This window comes from Ambystoma mexicanum, chromosome 11, assembly GCF_040938575.1.
Source record: "Ambystoma mexicanum isolate Mex_15411 chromosome 11, UKY_AmexF1_1, whole genome shotgun sequence".
In the NCBI taxonomy this organism is placed as follows: domain Eukaryota; kingdom Metazoa; phylum Chordata; class Amphibia; order Caudata; family Ambystomatidae; genus Ambystoma; species Ambystoma mexicanum.
Genome location: NC_090934.1, coordinates 89,203,927 through 89,222,342, shown reverse-complemented (window position 1 = coordinate 89,222,342; position 18,416 = coordinate 89,203,927).

Sequence of the window (18,416 nt, the reverse complement as noted above, 5' to 3'; positions counted from 1 at the left end):
TCAGAGTCGGGTACCACAGCTTAGGTTCAGCAGCATCCCTCAAAGTTGGGTACCACAGCTTAGGTTCAGCAGCATCCCTCAGAGTTGGGTAACACAGCTTAGGTTCCATTTTCATATTCAGAGTTGACAACATAGATACTGCTTCTATAAAGGCTCCATTTTCTCCATCATGGGCAAGTATATATATTGTTATGACTTAATGGTCGTGAAGATTATGGGCCTCTGTCCACAAGTTCCACTCAGAAAGATACAAATAACTTCCTGAGCGATCCTTGAGGCCACAGGTTTTTTGAGTGCCGAAGAACGCCAGGAACCAGGAACACCGGTGACCCCTCGACCGCTGTAAAGCAAGCAATGGGTCAGTACAATGGGAAAACAATACACTGAAATGGCGAGATCACAAATATCAAGGGGCTTACCAAGGTGGGATCTGGGAAGAGCACAGAAGAAAATGGAGGTGTTCCGTGTGGTTGCAGAATGTAGCAATCTGTAGCGAGTAGGCGTAGATAGTTGTTGAGTTTGGCACTTGAAAAACTTGAATGGAGAGGGTAATCCGAAAACAGTCTGTTAAGAGTTCCAAGGTCAAAAGCCAGCCAAGTTCGTCAAAACCAGGGGTAATCCAAAGGAATCCAAAACACAGTTCAAAAGGTCCTGAAACAGTAAAACTGTATCCGAGAGCTTGACAGAGGAATCCAAGAAGAACAGTCCGTAGTCCAGAATCGAGATGTGGAGACAGGAAGACGCCGAACAGTGCCTGATTGGGTCAGCTGTGAAGCACTGAATGAGCGTTCCCTCTCCAGTTTTGAAGGTGCCTAGGAGTGTCACATGACCCCATCACGTGACTGATGAGATAGCACGTTTCTGTGTCACATGACCCAAGATTTCAAAGACGCTGCCGGGTCTTCCTGGAGGCATGATGAAGCAAAGAAAAAGGCCGGCGTCTCCGTCGACTATCTCCAAGATGCCAGGGCAGCTGCCAAAGTCGCAATACGTGAGAATGACCATAACGCATTGGATACCCGCATGTGTTCTTGTTGCATAGCTGCTGCCGTGCTACTTGAGGGAGTGAGGACCTGAGGTTATAAGTGGAAGGCAAATCAGGACCTGAGAGGGAGGGCTTAGTGGCTGCACGGGTATTCGTGTGCGTAAACTGACCAGTGGATGGTGTAACAGAGCCCCCCCCAAAGGCCCACGACCCCGTGGGCAAGCAGGAAAATCTCGATGAAACTGAGCCACCAAATGAGGGGCATGCACATGCCGGGAAGGAACCCAAGAGTGCTCCTCAGGACCGTAACCCAACCAATCCACGAGGTACTGGAGTTGACCCTTGAAGGGACGAGAGCCCAGAATACCCCCAACTTCATAAACATCGGGGTCATCCAGTGACACAGGGGCAGGACGAGGGACCAGACGCGTAGGACCAGGACATGGCTTCAGGAGGGAAGTATGAAAAACTGGATGTATCTTCCAGGCTAAAGGAAGAGATAGGCGGTAAGCCACCGGACTCAGGACACCAGACACCCGAAAAGGACCAACAAACTTGGGCAGCAATTTGCGACAGCCAGGCAAGTGTAGATAACGGGACGACAACCAAACTCGGTCCCCCACACAGTAAATAGGAGCAGCAACCCGTTTCCTATCGGTTGAAGCTTTCATGGCCAACTGAGCCTCCTGTAGATGGGCAAGAGTCTGGGCATGAACTGTGGCCAAATCGCAAACAAAAGATGAGGCAGCAGGAGCACAAGAAGATGCATAATCAGGAATGGGCAGTGTATGAGGATGTTGGCCATAGAGGGAGTAGAACGGGGAAAAGCCAGTAGAGAAGTGCAAGGAATTGTTTTGGGCGAACTCAGCGAGGTGTAGCAAGTGTACCCATGATTTCTGATGTTGTAGTGAAAGACAGTGTAAATATTGCTCCATGGCCTGATTTACCCTTTCCGTCTGGCCGTCAGTTTCTGGATGGTAAGCAGAGGAAAATCGTGCATCAATACCCAATAATTTGGTGAGCGCACGCCAGAAACGGGACGTGAATTGTGAACCTCTGTCAGAAACCAAGACCGTAGAAAGCCCAAACAAACAAAAAATGGACTTGAAAAACAGGGTTGCTAATGTAGGTGCAGAGGGCATACCAGAACAAGGAATAAAGCGAGCCATCTTGGTATAGGCGTCTACTACAACCCACACTGTATCATAACTCTGTGACCGAGGGAGATCAGTCACAAAATCCATTGTAAGGGTATGCCAAGGTCTGGGAGGAATCAGCAAAGGCTGTAAAACACCCAAGGGGTGACCCCTACGGGACTTACACTGGGAACAAACTGAGCATGTGTTGACATAGTTCTCAACGTCGTGCCGCATCGAAGGCCACCAGCACCAACGTTTAAGTAGATCCAGAGTCCGCTGTTGTCCTGGGTGGCCATGGATGGCAGCATCATGAGACCATTCCATAGCTAGATATCGAGTGTCACTAGTGGGTAGGAACAATCTGTTGTGAACAAAAGGCAGACCATCATGAAAAACGAGATCCCAATCTGCTAACTGTTGTGGATGTTGGGAAACCCATGTGTGTATGGCTGACAACAGAGGAGGCGAAGGAGTGCATAAGCATACTACATGCCCGTGGTCAAGCACCGTTTCTGGGAAGACCGAAAGCGACACCCCTCCAGGAGAGCGGGATAGAGCGTCTGCTTTACCATGAGACAGACCAGGACGGTGTTTTACAACAAAGTCATAGGCTGCAAAGAATAAGTGCCAGCGCACCTGACGACTGTTGACGCATTTGAGGGATGCGAGATCTTGCAAATTCCTATGATCAGTGAAAACCATGACTGGGTGTTTAGCCCCCATCAAATGGTGCCTCCATACCTGAAATGCGTCTTTAATTGCCAGGAGCTCCTTTTCGGTAACTGTATAATGGGACTCAGTAGATGTAAACTTGCGTGAATGGTATGCTACAGGGTGTAAATGACCAGAGGTTGGGCAGGGTTGTGACAATACCGCTCCCAAAGCAAAGGATGATGCGTCTGCCTCAACAACGAATGGCAACTCCGGATCTGGGTGTTGTAGGAGCGGGGCTGAGGTAAACGCAGATTTCAAGGACTCAAAAGCGGCCTGATGTTCGGGGGTCCAAATAAATGGAGCACATGGACTGGTCAATTTGGTAAACGGTGCCACTATAGTAGAAAAACCAGGGGTAAATCGGCGATAAAAATTGGCAAAGCCCAGGAAAGACTGTAAAGACTTTAAGTTTACCGGGACCGGCCATTCCAAAACGGTTCGTACTTTAGACTGGTTCATAGTTAATCCACCTGGTGAAATGTGGAAACCCAGAAAATCTACTTATTTGGTATGAAACTGGCACTTCTCAGGTTTGGCAAATAGCGCATTCTTGCGCAAACGGGATAGGACTTCTTGGACGGGAAGGATATGTTCGTCTAAAGGGGAGGAAAAGATCAGAATGTCGTCCAAATAGACCACCACATAGTTGTCCAGAATGTCCCCAAAAACCTGTCGGGTGCAAAACGCCATCTTCCACTCATCCCCTTTGTGGACACGTATCAAATTGTATGCTCCCCAGAGATCTAATTTGGTGTAGATGGAGGCGTGTGTTAATCTATCCAAGAGTGGAGAGATGAGAGGTATGGGATATCTATCCTTGATAGTGATGGCGTTCTAACGTCTGTAGTCTACACAGGGGCGAAGATCCCCCTCTTTCTTTGGAACGAAGAAGATAGGACATGCATCAGGCTATGAGGAGGGCCGAATATGACCCAAACGTAATGCCTCCTGCAAGTATTCTTTCAAGGCTTTATCCTCTACTGGTGATAAAGAATAGATTTGGCCCTTGGGGATCTGAGCATTGGGAACCAGATCTATGGGGCAATCTTAGGGACTGTGTGGAGGTAGACTCTCTGCGGTGCCCTTGTCGAAGACTGACCAAAACTCATGATATACCGGAGGTATGTTTGAAAAAACAGCACTAACCATGTGCGAAGTGGAAGAAGAGTGGTGTTCCTCAGTCCCGGATAGAGTCAAATGTGCTACTGCACCCAGCGCTGCAGCAGGTGTATCGATTACCTCCTCTCTCTCGATAAGACAGAAATGTTGGCAGACTTCAGATTCAAAACAAACCTGGCCAGTACCCCAATTGATTAGCGGATTATGTTTTTTTAACCAAGGGATACCAAGAATGATACCAAACTGAGGGGTGGTTATGAGGTCGAAGGCGAGTATTTTCCTATGTGTTTCCTGGATGACTACTTCCATGGGAGCAGTCTGTTGTCGAATAGGTCCAGAAGCAAGGGAAGTCCCATCCACAGCCTGTACAGGCTCGGGAAACTCCTTGGTGACTAGTGGTAGGTTCAAAGCATAAGCCATTTGTATGTCAATAAAGCATCCAGTGGCCCCGGAATCAATGATAATCTGAACAGGATGCATTGTGTCAGGAGTAGGCTTTAATAGGGCATGGACTGTGACGGGTCTAATAGGCCCGAATGCCGGAGGAGAAATAGAGGGGGACTGTGGAGAACTCGTCCTTGCCCCCATATTCAGGGACGAGCTGTCGGAAAACCCTGATTCTTTTGCTTTGGACGGCGTGGACAATTCTTGACGTAATGTCCATTAAGTCCACAATAAAAGCAAGCGTTGTCGGTTCTCCGCCTTTCCTGTTCCGTCATAGTTATACGGCTACGTATTCCACCAACTTGCATGGGTTCACTGGCTACATCAGGAGGAACCGATAACTGGGTACCTGAGAATTTGACTTCTGCCTTGCGCTCGGTGCGTCGAGCGTCTAACTGGAGTGTTAGATCAACCAGATCAGAGTACTGAGTCGGAAGCGACGGCACCACTGCCAAAGCATCCTTAATGGAGCCGTTTAGACCTCTGTAAAATACTACAGCTTTTTTTGTTTTTGGGCCAGGATGTTTCTGCCGCTAACTGGTTAAATCGTGTTATGTATTCTATAAGGGTACTTTTCCCCTGAGAGAGATCAAGTAATTCTAAATCTTTGGATTGAGCTTTGTATCTGGTGTCAAAAACCTTAGACATTTCAGTCACTAGTAAATCAAAGTCATAAAGGGCTGGCTGATCATTTTCAAGTAATGGGTTGGCCCATGTGGCGGCAACGCCAGACAAATAGGAAAGCAAAAACGCAGCCTTGGCAGGTGCATCAGGGAACGCTGAAGGTCGACAAAGGAAATGTAATTTACATTGATTCAAAAATGTATGGAATTTCCTGGGGTCTCCTTGGAATCTCTCAGGGGGTGCTAAAGGAAAAGGAGTGGGAGCAATTACTGGTGTGATAATGGAAGGGGCGGCAGAAGGACCAGGGGTTGGAGGTGTGGGGTCCCCAAATTCAGAATCAGGAGGTAGGGGATGGCGAGCACTCTGAAGGGAGTCAAGGCGGTGGTGTAACGCTGTGTTGGCCGCAGCCATATCGGCCCTCAAGGTAGTAACTGCTTGCAATAGAGCGGCCACGGGGTCCCCAGCCGATGCCTCCATAATCTGAACGACCTGCCGGCTTCACAGTCTGTTATGACTTGATGGTCGTTAAGATTATGGGCCTCTGTCCACAAGTTCCACTCAGAAAGATACAAATAACTTCCTGAGCGATCCTTGAGGCCACAGGTTTTTTGAGTGCCGAAGAACACCAGGAACCAGGAACACCGGTGATCCCTCGACCGCTGTAAAGCAAGCAATGGGTCAGTACAATACACTGAAATGGCGAGATCACAAATATCAAGGGGCTTGCCAAGGTGGGATCTGGGAAGAGCACAGAAGAAAATGGAAGTGTTCCGTGTGGTTGCAGAATATAGCAAGCTGTAGCGAGTAGGCGTAGATAGTTGTTGAGTTTGGCACTGCAAAAACTTGAATGGAGAGGGTAATCCGAAAACAGTCTGTTAAGAGTTCCAAGGTCAAAAGCCAGCCAAGTTCGTCAAAACCAGGGGTAATCCAAAGGAATCCAAAACACAGTTCAAAATGTCCTGAAACAGTAAAACAGTATCCGAGAACTTGACAGAGGAATCCAAGAAGAACAGTCCGTAGTCCAGAATCGAGATGTGGAGACAGGAAGACGCCAATCAGTGCCTGATTGGGTCAGCTATGAAGCACTGAATGAGCGTTCCCTCTCCAGTTTTGAAGGGGCCTAGGAGTGTCACATGACCCCATCACGTGACTGATGAGATAGCACGTTTCCGTGTCACATGACCCAAGATTTCAAAGACGCTGCCGGGTCTTCCTGGAGCCGTGATGAAGCGAAGAAAAAGGCCGGCATCTCCGTTGACTATCTCCAAGACACCAGGGCAGCTGCCAATGTCGCAATACGTGAGAATGACCATAAAGCATTGGATACCCTTGTGTGTTCTTGTTGCATAGCTGCTGCCGTGCTACTTGAGGGAGTGAGGACCTGAGGTTAGAAGTGGAAGGCAAATCAGGACCTGAGAGGGAGGGCTTAGTGGCTGCACGGGTATTCGTGTGCGTAAGGTGACCAGTGGATGGTGTAACATATATGTACAGCAGGAAGGCCGATCTTGGCTAACATGCCTCCTTCCATTGCTGTAATTAAGTCTGAGACATACCTGTTCTGGAGGGTCATGAGTCTGATGGCCCTCAATTCTTCTTTCATCACATTTAATCCTTTTATCGTCGGGTTAATGGTTTGCAGAAGCTCCCATCTGGTGATTTGTAACCACTTGGCATTTGCTGCAGCCTGACGTCCTAGCTGTAAATATCATGGCTGTCCTACCGAACAATATGTGCTCATCTGGAATGTCATGATAAGCTTCTATTGAGTTTGCCAAAAAATAGTTCTCTCTCTTCTGTCAGATGAGGTTAAGCGACCTCTTCATCCTTTGGGGGGCATCCATTTTCGGAAAGTCGGCGATGTGGAGATCACTTTGGGGGATCACCAATGCAGGAACATGCATTATCACTTTAGAACATATTCCTCCTCAATTTTTAGGCAGCTTCAAATAAGCCATGTATCCACAGGCCCAATAGTGGTCCATTATCATGGCAGTTTCTCCTTTCATTCCTGGCACATCAATTATTTGCTTGCGTTCTATATTTTCTCCAACTTTGATCAAACCACAGTTTCTGAAACACAGTGTTGCATTCTTCATCAGTAGTGTGGATACAGGTCCTGCTTCATCTTCGACCCATGTTGTTAGACAAATTACATACAGAACAGCTGCCACCTGGTGATGATGGCAAGTGCTGTATCCTGTTCTGACTCTTCTTGTAGTGTTGACCACTCTATTGAGAGTGGTCTAATCTGATAGATGACATCATTTATGTAAGTGTCCGCAATTGAATGTTCCACCCTTGCCGATCCGGTAGAGTGATAGGATAGTGTGAAACAGGTATGGTATCAAGAGAGACACAGGGCCTCATTACGAGGTCAGTGGTAAGAGGTTAACGGTGCCGGTAAGGATGCCGGTGCTGTTAACCCCTTACCGCCGCATTACGAGTTCCCTTAGCGGGAGCCGCTAAAGGACCAGGGAGCTAACAACGGGCCCGTTATCAACGGGCCCGTTGTTAGCTTCCTCCCCATTCCCATTGAGCACTATGGGGGCTCAAATGGGAATGGAGATGGGTTCCCTGAATGGGGAAATGCCGGGTCCTCCAAGGTTGGAATGACCAGTAAATCTCCATTCAGGGAGGCCGGACCCGGAATGCTGTATGGGGGTAGCCATGGTACTAATAGCACCATGGCAACCTCCATACTCATAATGAAGCCCACAGACTCATAAGTATTTGTTTTAAAAACCTTATTTACTAAGGATGCTGGGGTGGTGGAATGCCCAACTGGCCCTAACTCTAAAGAGATGGTTCCCTCAACTGACGTTTCTAATGGCTGTCATTGTCTAATAGTCCAAAATGAAAGTCTGTCTGTGTCTAAACCTATGCTTGCCCTCACGCTTTACACAAATGTGATATGAAGTCTTTTCAAAAGAAAAAATGGTGGTTCAACAAAAATACCAAAAACCAGAGTTGGTTTCTGGTGGTCTTCTCACCAGGTTCAATTTGTTCAATGTCACAAAGGTGATTCGTCAATAGGCCTCCCAGCTTTCGCTCAAGCCTCTTCCAGCTTTCAACACAAAATACAAAGTCATATTCCTTGATAAGCCTCTCAGGGTTCCCTTCCCCAAGCTCATGCCTCTTCAAGGTTTCAACCCAAAATACAAAGTCAGATTCCTTGATAAGCTTCTCAGGGTTCCCTTTCCCAAGCTCATCCCTCTTCCAGGTTTCAACACAAAAACACCATATATCAGAGTTCCTTTTTGGTTTCACAGGGCGACTTTCCTCAAGCTTAGGCCCCTCTAGTTCCAAACACCTAGTCAGCTGGCAAGGATATACCTTTAATTTACATATAGTCTCTCTTACACATCACTCTATCATGGGGTAGAATGAAAGGCTTCGAAAACACCAGGCACTTTGCTTTTCCTCAGAACGACTACTCTGACCCTTTTGCCCCTCTCTTGATTTCTTACTTCTTACACTTTTTCCTGTGCACACTTGCACTGCCCTTTAATTCTTCACTTGAGCATGCCTCTTGCATGCTTCTCCACTGACTTCTGACCCCTTTCCACTTTCTTATGCTTTCATACTTCTTGCCCCTTTTCCCATGGGCTGCTTGTCCTTTTTTCACAATTGTGTGCCTCTTGCACCTTTTTCCGTGGGCTTCTTGCCTTTTGTACACTTTCGTGCCTCTTGCACCTTTTCCGTAGGCTTCTGGCCCCTTTTCCATTTATTACTTCAATGTCCGACTTTAATCCACGTGTGTCTCTCTAGTTTTGCGCTGACACTGTTACTTTTTCATCGTTGAAGTCTTCCCTTTTACTTCACTTGAATACTTTAAGATATGCGGTCCTCTTTTTTATGCATTTACAGGCCACTTTGTATCATGCTCTTCACAACCCGGCTCTGCAATGCTTTCAGGCTGACTTCTGCGCTTTGGCTTCTCAATGGTTCTTCGTACCGAAATCAGGGTCTCACCACCTGCCCCTCGGACACCACTGGGCTGTCTCACTGGTGCAGGGGAACGAGCACTTGCATCCGCAGTTGCTGCAGGAGACCAGCACACTGCTCGTCTCCCATATGCCGTCTCTACTGGGCTCCCTGGAGACACGGCTTCCTCGCCACGCTTCTGCCTTTTCAAACTACAGTGTCTCGGTGTCCTGGTCTCTGGCCTCAGGTCCTGGGCGGCACTGGTGTCTCGGCTCTCCTCCCAACTCACTTTTCTGCTTGCTCTCCTACTCGCTTATCATGTTGTGTGAGACCACACCTTTTTATAGAAAAAAGACCAGTCAAGTGGAGTAAGGCGTGAATAGTTACTAGTGAATGCCTGGCCCTGCCTGACTCCATTAGTGGGACGGCTTGGGTTCTTTCTAGGGTAGGTTGCCCTTACTTTCCCCATGTTACTCTTATGGGTAATCTTTACTGATCTTAGTTGGCACTTTCTCATCTCAGTATTTGTTGGAAATGGTGGGGAGATGGGGTTAGACTGAATTTGACCTTGACAGGCTATTCAAGGTAATGGGGACTGAATAGGGGAAGACCAATTGGTCCTAATTTGCTAGACAAACTGTGAATCCTTTTGTATTAAACTATTCCCTATGTTACCTGCCTGGATATGTAAGTACGGGTCGGTATAACCCTTACCATGATCTAAATGGGGGAAAAGACCAAGAAACGTTTGAATTAAGATTCTGATTTTGTCTCTTGGTTTGTGTAAGATTATCACAGGCGACTCAGCTCGAATGGCGGTTTGTTTGCTCCCTAAGTCTATGAGGGCCTGCACTGAGATCCCGTTCATGATAGGGGGCTTGTGGATAGATGAAGTTGGGACATCACAGAAGCAGGCACTCAGTCTCAACATTTTCATCCGGTTCTTCCCATTCCTCAACTATTAGGCACCCGATTTCCATTAGCTCCTCCTTCTGATTTTGGGGACAATTCCTGGCTAGGTGCCTGGGTTCCTTACAGGAAAAGCAATCAAGGGATGTGGGTCTACCAGGTTTGTGTTCCTCTCGTCCTATTTCTTTCCACCCCTTGACGTCTGGTCTTTTGTTGGACCTCTCCTGAACATAAAATTCTTTGGGTTTTATAGAGGTCTTGAATGTATCCGATTGGGAAGAAAAGGGACGAGTGGGCCCTCGGTTATCCCCTCTATCATCACTTCAATGTAAGAAGTGGAAACGGTTTATTGGCCTCTGCATAATTTTGAGCAGTTTCAATTGCCATGGTGAAAGTGGTCAGGAAACTAGGTGGCCAAATGTCACTTAGAGACCACCGCGCTTGCAAGTTAAATTGGGCGTCACACAGGCTGCGGGTGACTGTTAGGTCTGGGTACTAGGCCTAAGTACTCAAATTATGTAGAGAAATGAATGCAAACACAGTCATACTGCGCCAATTGTGAAAAATTGGTGCTTAAGAGGCACCAATTAGTTTATTGGTCTGAAAATTATATCAATACAGCCTAACACGTGTTTCGAGCATGACCTAGCTCTTCATCAGAGGCTGTTCACAAGTTAAAATAAAATACATGGATAATACAAATTATGATTTGATACCAAAAGATTGGATTGGCAACCCGCCGACCAACCCCGGGGAGAGAGTCACAATTCCCAAATATAGTGTGTCACGATATACATTGTAATATATAGAGACCAATAGTCCAGCATGTTGTACATTCCCCAATTGAAAACAACAACATAATAGTGAAACATCAAAACAATTATTGCAGTTGTGGTACATACATATATTCATCCATCACTTCGAACAGAAATGTGCACTTATCAACACACCATTTAAATCATCTATCCCTCTGGAAGAGATATATAGATGATGTCATTCTAATTTGGTCAGGAGATGAGACCAACCTATTGGAATTTGTCAACTATTTGAATTCCAATCAATGGGGTATTCAGTTCACTCACACATTCAGCCACAGCAGCATTAACTTTCTAGATTTCACTATACAAATAACTGAACAAGCATTTGTAACCAAAACCTTCTGCAAAAGCACGTCAGTAAATGCCCTCTTACATGCAAAGAGTTGTCCCAAAAAACAAGTGATATCCAACATCCCGAAGGGCGAATTCATAAGAGCGCGACGGAACTGCTCATCCACTGCAGATTTTAGGGTCGAAAGCAAATGCATTAAAGAAAAACTCTTATAAAGAGGCTATGATGACGGCAATTTACAACCACAAGAACAAGCAGTAAGCTCAATCAAGAGAGTTGATCTACTGACACCCAAAACAAGCCGAGATAAAACTGCAGCCAGGAAAATAAGATTGATCACTCGCTATAATGTGGACAGTCATAAGGTCCATTCAATTATCAAAAAACATTGGTATCTGATACACCTCGACCAGGATGTTAAAAATTGGATAGTCCAAGGGCCAAGTTTTACTTTTAGTAAAGGGCTAACAGTGAAAAACATCTTGTGCCCATCATTCATGAGAAACACACAAGTAACTAGAGCATGGTTACATTTCGCTCAAAGCAATGGTTTTCACAAATGTGGCAAGTGTGCAAAGTGCCAATATGCTCTGGAAACACAACCAGTAGAGTTTGACAACCTAGGGGTACATCGGATCGTGCCATTCATTATTTGTAATTCAAAGTTGATTGTGTATTGTATTATATGTGTGTGTGGTTTGAAATATATTTGCAGCACGATTAGACCCCTCAGAATTCGTATCAGAGAGCATTTCTCTACTATTGCCAGCCAGGACACAAAATACCCTTTAGCCAATCATTGGCAAACCTGTCATCAAATGGACAACAAATCGGATATCAGGTTTGTTGGATGGATTAAGGCAACATTAACCCCACAAGGTGATAACTGGCGAAGATTGGAAGCTAAATTCATCTGTAAATATTGCACAGTGTATTCTGGCCTCAACTCAGACCATGAGTTTGCAGTGTTCCTATGATTAATTGCATCAGAATGGCATACATAAACAAGGGATATATCACAAGATTCGTCATGCATTGCTTATTTGTGACCTATGCGATTGACATTTATTTTGTATAATTGTTCAACGATGCTCTGGATATGAGATCTTTGCGTGATATCCATGGCATATAAGTGATTGCTCTGGATGCCTTAAATATCAGGTCTCCAACACTTGACTTAAGGAATGCACACATACACGACCAGGCGATCGGCACAATGGGGCGTGTTAGTATAAGAATATTAGAATAAATTCTACTAATTTATCTGGCACACGCAACTGCAGTGGCATATTAATGCTTGCACTGGGGTTCTTAACAGCGCACACTCAAGTGTGCCTCCCAATCCTGGAGCACTGGGTGGAACACATTACGAGCTATTATCTTAAAAGACGAGTGAAATATTTCATAATAGAGGAAGCATGCTCTCTATTATCGATCCAGCATTTCAACAAGACAAATTAAATATTTCATAACAGAGGAAGCATGCTCTCTATTATCGATCCAGCATTTCAACAAGACAAATTAAATATTTCATAATTGAGGTAACATGCTCTCTATTATCACGCCACAACCGCGATAAGAGGTATCGTTATAGTCGCTTTGATTGGCATTACACAGGTTAACACGCCAGATCCATAGTCAATGGGTTTAACACACCCAAGATGGCAGAAGCTGCTTACCAGCATTTGCATTCGGCTGCAAGGGTCTAGAAGCCTAGGCTATATAGGTGCTTATACGCCCGCGTGCCATTTAGACCCTGAATTCAGAACAAAGAAAAGTTTACTGCGGTAAGAAAGTTTGGGCACAGTCCCTTAGCTGCGAGTAATCATTAGACAGTCAATTAGGCACTTTCAAGGTTTCGACCTATCAATACAATTGCGCTAATAGAGATTTATTTGTGTTCCTCCTTTCTCCACACATTGGGAACATTGTTGCTACTACATTGGATTGATTGGGATCTTATTGAAATTCTTTGTGATGCTCCAATAGCTACAACCACAACTGCGAAGGATTAGAGGTATGTCCAGGATACCTTTCATTTAATTTTGACATGCATTAATTGCGAAGTATGAGTCTGTGATAGATACTGTATATATTTTTGTTTCGCGTGTCTATGCTAGTTGATCAGTCATTTTACCAGACACCAGCTGGCAAATTCTGTCAGTTTGGACTTTTCTGTCTGACGGAACACTAGCTATTACCCATAAGGTACCTCTCATTTGTTATGAGTTTGTGAGTGTGTTGCACGCGCTGGTGCCTTGTTGTGCATAGTTCTATGTTTTATTTGCATACAGAATTAAATGATTTAATGCTCCATGCACTAATTCTTTGTTACACATTGTTTCCTTTCCCTCTACCTTTCTCTTTGGCTTTCCACTCATACCCACCAATGGATTGGGTATAAACCACATCTGCAAAAATTGTTTTGTTGTTTCACTATTATGTTGTTGTTTACACCGATTCTTGTCTCTGTCATTTTTCAATTAGGGAATGTACAACACGCTGGACTATTGGTCTCTATATATTACAATTTATATCGTGACACACTATATTTGGGAATTGTGACTCTCTCCCCCGGGTTGGTCGGCGGGTTGCCAATCCAATCATTTGGTATCAAATCATAATTTGCATCATCCATGTATTTTATTTTAACTTGTGAACAGCCTCTGATGAAGAGCTAGGACATGCTCAAAACACGTGTTAGGCTGTATTGATATCATTTTCAGACCAATAAACTAATTGGTGTCTCTTAAGCACCAGTAGATTTGTCACAATTGGTGCAGTGTGAATGTGTTTGCATCAATTTCTCTGCATGGTGAAAGTGGATCTGTTTAACTGCAATACCACCTTTTCGAGGAACGGCGGTAGTGAGTTTATAAACTGTTCCAAGGTTAATTCTTCAAGAACTTTATGTAAGGTTTTGCCTCACAACCTATATTTGTTCTCCCCTAATTCATTGGGCGTCTCACCTGGATTTAGTTTTACATTTTATAGCTTGTGATGATAGAAGCTATTGGTTTGTCCTACTCTTTGCAAGAGGTCTTCCATTATCTCCAAAAAGGAGGCTGTTCCGGGAACGTTCTGGATTTGGTATGAGGTTTGAAGTTCGCCTTTCAAAAGGGGTCCAAAGTAACAATGCTTCAGCTCATCACTCCATTGAAACTGGGTTGCTAGCCGTTAAAAAGAAATTTCCTAAGTCCTCTCCCTCTTTGTTGTGTTGCAGGACTCCCTGAGGAATACTGGGTTTTACTTGGATTGCTGTCCGTTTCTCCAGTCCTGCTTGCAACCTGTTCTCTGCCTCAATCTAATGGTCTTCTAGGTGTGTTAGGACTTCTTCAATGGCGGCCATAGTTACGGGGAGAGAGATGGTTTTGTCTGATTTACCCCCTGATCCTGAGTCTGAAAAGAATTCTGAGCTGGTTTCAGATCCCTGCTGCGAATCCTTTTGACTTTCAGGCAGTTGTTCTAGGGGATAAAATGTGGGCTTAGTCGAGACAGTTGGAAGATCTATGACGGTTAATGCCTGGCCGGCAAGTGCTGCTTCTAGCCCACTGGGCAGGATGTAAGTGCAGGGATATCTAACCTTCAGAATAAGGTGGTCCCACTATTTCAAATGGCATGTGGATAAGGGAAGGATATCGAGAAAGAGTTGATTCTGACAAAACAAGTCCTGATGTTTAACAGGGATATTCATTTTACCAAAAATAAATTGTTTGATTACCAAGACTCGATCTTGGTCTTCTGCCTGTACAATAATCTTCTCCCCACCGGGTGGAGTGGCATAAGGGTCTCAACTTTTATCAATTGAACTGTATCCCACCCTGACACCATATGTGTAACAGGCATGGTATCAAGAGAGACCGACTTAAAAGTATTCATTTTAAAAACTTTATTTACTAAGGTTCCTGGGTTGGTGGAGTGCTTGACTGGCCCTAACTCTAAAGGGATGGTTACCTTACCTGATGTTTCTAATGGCCATTGTTGTCTAATAGTCTAAACCTGTGCTTGACCTCATGCTGTAACAAATTTGATATGAGGTCTTTTGAAAATGAAAAATGGTGGTTCACCAAAAATGTCAAAAACTAGAGTTGGTTTCCGGTGGTCTTCTCACCAGGTTCAATTTGGTCAATGTCACAAAGGTGATTATTTCTCAATAGGCCTCTCAGGGTTCCCTTCCCCAAGCTCAGGCCTCTTCCAGCTTTGAACCCAAAATACAAAGTCAGAATCCTTGATAAGCCTCTCAGGGTTCCCTTCCCCAAGCTCAGGCCTCTTCCAGCTTTCAAAACAAAAACACCATATCACAGTTCCTTTTTGGTTTCACAGGGTGCCTTTCCTCAAACTTAGGCCCCTCTAGTTCCAAACACCAATTCAGCTGGTCAGGATATGCCTTTACTTTGCATATAGTAACTCCTACACATTACTCTCTCATGCGGTAGAATCAGAGGCATTCAAAAATGGCAGGCTCTTTACTTTTCCTTAGCGTGACCACTCTGACCATCTTGCCCCTCTCTTGGCTTCTTACTTTTTACAGTTTTTCCTGTGCACACTTGCACTGCCCTTGGTCGCACCTCTTCTCCACTGGCTGCTGGCCCCTTTTCCACTTTCTTATGCTTTTGTGCTTCTTGGCCCTTTTCCGATGGGCTTCTTGCCCCTTTTCACACTTTCATGCCTCTTGCACCTTTCTGTGGGCTTCTTGCCCCTTTTTACATCTTTGTGCCTCTTGCACCTTTTGTAGGTGGGCTTCTTGCCCCTTTTTACACCTTTCTTCCTCTTGCACCTTTTCCGTGGGCTTCTGGCACCTTTTCCACTTATTACTTCAATGTCCGACTTTAATCCACTTAATACTTCACTTACGCGCGTCTCTCTAGTTTCACGCTGACACTGTTACTTTCTCATCATTGAAGTCTTCCATTTTACTTCACTAGAATACTTTAACAAATGCAGTCCTCTTTCCTACGAGTTTAACATGCCACTTTGTATCCTGCTCTTCCCAACCTGACTTTGCAGTCCTTTCAGACTCACCGGGCTGACTTCTGCGCTTTGTCTTCTCAACGGTTCTTCGTTCCGAGGTCTGGGCTCACTGCCTGTCCTTCGGAGACTCTTGGGCTGTCTCAATGGCCAAGGAGAACGAGCACTTGCATTCGCAGTTGCTGCAGGAGACCAGCATGCCACTCGGCTCTCATACGTGGACTCTCCTAGGCTCCATGGAGACATGGCTCCCTCGCAACGCTTCTGCAGTTACGAACTGCAGGTCCTCAGTGTCTCAGCGTCCCGATTTCTGGTCCTGGGCAGCACTGGCATCTCGGTTCTCCTCCCAACTCACTCTTCTGCTTGCTCTCCTACTCGCTCATCATGTTGTGTGAGACCACACCTTTTATAGCAAAAAGACCAGTCAAGTAGAGTTAGGTGTGAATAGTTACTAGTGAAGGTCTGACCCTGTCTGACTCTATTAGTGGAACCGCTTGGGTTCTTTCGAGGGTAGGTTGCCCTTACTTTCCCCACGTTATTCCTATGGGTAGTCTTTACTGATCTTAGTTGCCTCTTCCTTGTCTCAGTATTTAATGGAAATGGGGGTGTGTGTGTTGGGGTGAGACTGAATTTTACCTTGACATGCTATATAAGGTGATGGGGACTGAATAGGGGGAAGACCCCTTGGTCCTAATTTGGTAGACAAACAGTGAATCCTTTTGTATTAAAGTATTCTCTGTTAGCTGCCCAGATATGTGAGTACGGGTAGGTATAACCCTTCCCATGATCTAAATGGGGAACAGACTAAGAAATATTGGAATCACAAGTCTGGTTTTGTCTCTTTTTTGGGTTAGGGATAATGGAGTCTGTATAACCTATGAAGGCATCTGGGATTTCTCCACCTATTTTCCCATTGGAAAACTGCATCTCACATAGGGTATTCTCCGGAGGGTAGCCCGGTCTCCTCTATCCAGGTCATCCTCCCTCGCTTGTCCACCCCAAGGGTTTGGATCCAAAAGCGATGGCCCTCCCCTGGCCACCTGAATAGAGGATTCTCTAGGTCTACATGGGAGAATACCTTGAGGTTTCTCACAATAGATAATCCACCAGAATTTCTTCCTTATACGGCCAGTGTCGAATCGTGAACTTGTAGTCTTGGAAGTGCAAACCCCACTTGCGATTCATGGTGGCATTCTTGCTTTTGGGTTGCCATATATGGTGAGTAGAGCTTGATGATCTGTGGCGATGGAGAAAGCCTTTCCGTAGAGGAAGAGATGGAAGTGCTCACAGGCCTATACCGCCGCCAAACTCTGTTTCTCTGCCTCAGAATATACCTGTTCCGTGGCAGATACATTTCTGTTGGAATAGGACACAACATCAAACAAAGGGAGATTGAGGGATATCCACCACAAGCATACGCTTGAATAAAATGGATCAACCGTTACCACTTTGAAACACAAAGCTTGTGGTTTTAAAGTTGCCCCCTTGTCTAGGTGAGTTATACTACAAGACCATATTCACTTATGGTGCTAAGAAAACATTGCATGACAGTAAGTTTATAGAAAAATACACATATTTTATTTCTCAAGTACATACAAATGTTAAAAATTCACGGTGTTGAAGTACCTATTCCGTCTTCTACAAAAGAAAATAAGGAAGACATATTCGCTATCGTAAATGCATGTGTTACCCCCCTTCCAACAGATAAGTAAGTTAGTTCAAATCCTTGTCTGTTAAGGTGTTTTGTGCTGTGCTAGTATTCACACTGGGCCATACCTCATTAAACAAAACTCACTCAGTCTCATTCCATTCATTAATTCTTCATTCACTTTCAGGATCTCATTCCACAACCACAAAATGTGCCCGACATGTTTCTTTCCGCTCTTAATTTCTCGTATCAATTACCCGGAAATTCTTCAGGGGCTTGTGTGAGGGGTAAGTAAAGCATGCATCACATATCAATACAACTCAATATCCAAAATGAAAAGGTTTCCTAATACAAAAATCTTGTTGGAGTTGCAGTAGTATTCTTCCTCCATGGGGTATTATTACCCTTTAGGGTCAACCGACCCGGAAAAGAGTCTCCCGCTATCAAGGAGCAATAAAACATGGAATAGGGGTGTCAGAAACCTATGCAAGCTGCTCAAGCCTTCGACAACTGTTGATTAGTAACGGAAGTCTTGACTCAACGTCTAATCACATCATTTTGACAATAAAAAGGCACCTTCCTGCGTCTTGTACAGTTCCTCCTGTTCCTAAGTGTATTCATGAAATCTCAGGGCTATTTTGGTTCCTCATCCTAGGAGTATCTATGTTCCTGTCATTCACACTCATGAGTTTAAATGCAAAGAATAGGGTCCACAATACATGTTGTGTGCACTGACATCGAGTCATGTTGTTCCAGGATGGCTCAGAGTCCCACAGTACTGGCATCCACTTCCACCTCTGTCTCCCTGTTGGGATTGAAGTATGCCAGGCCC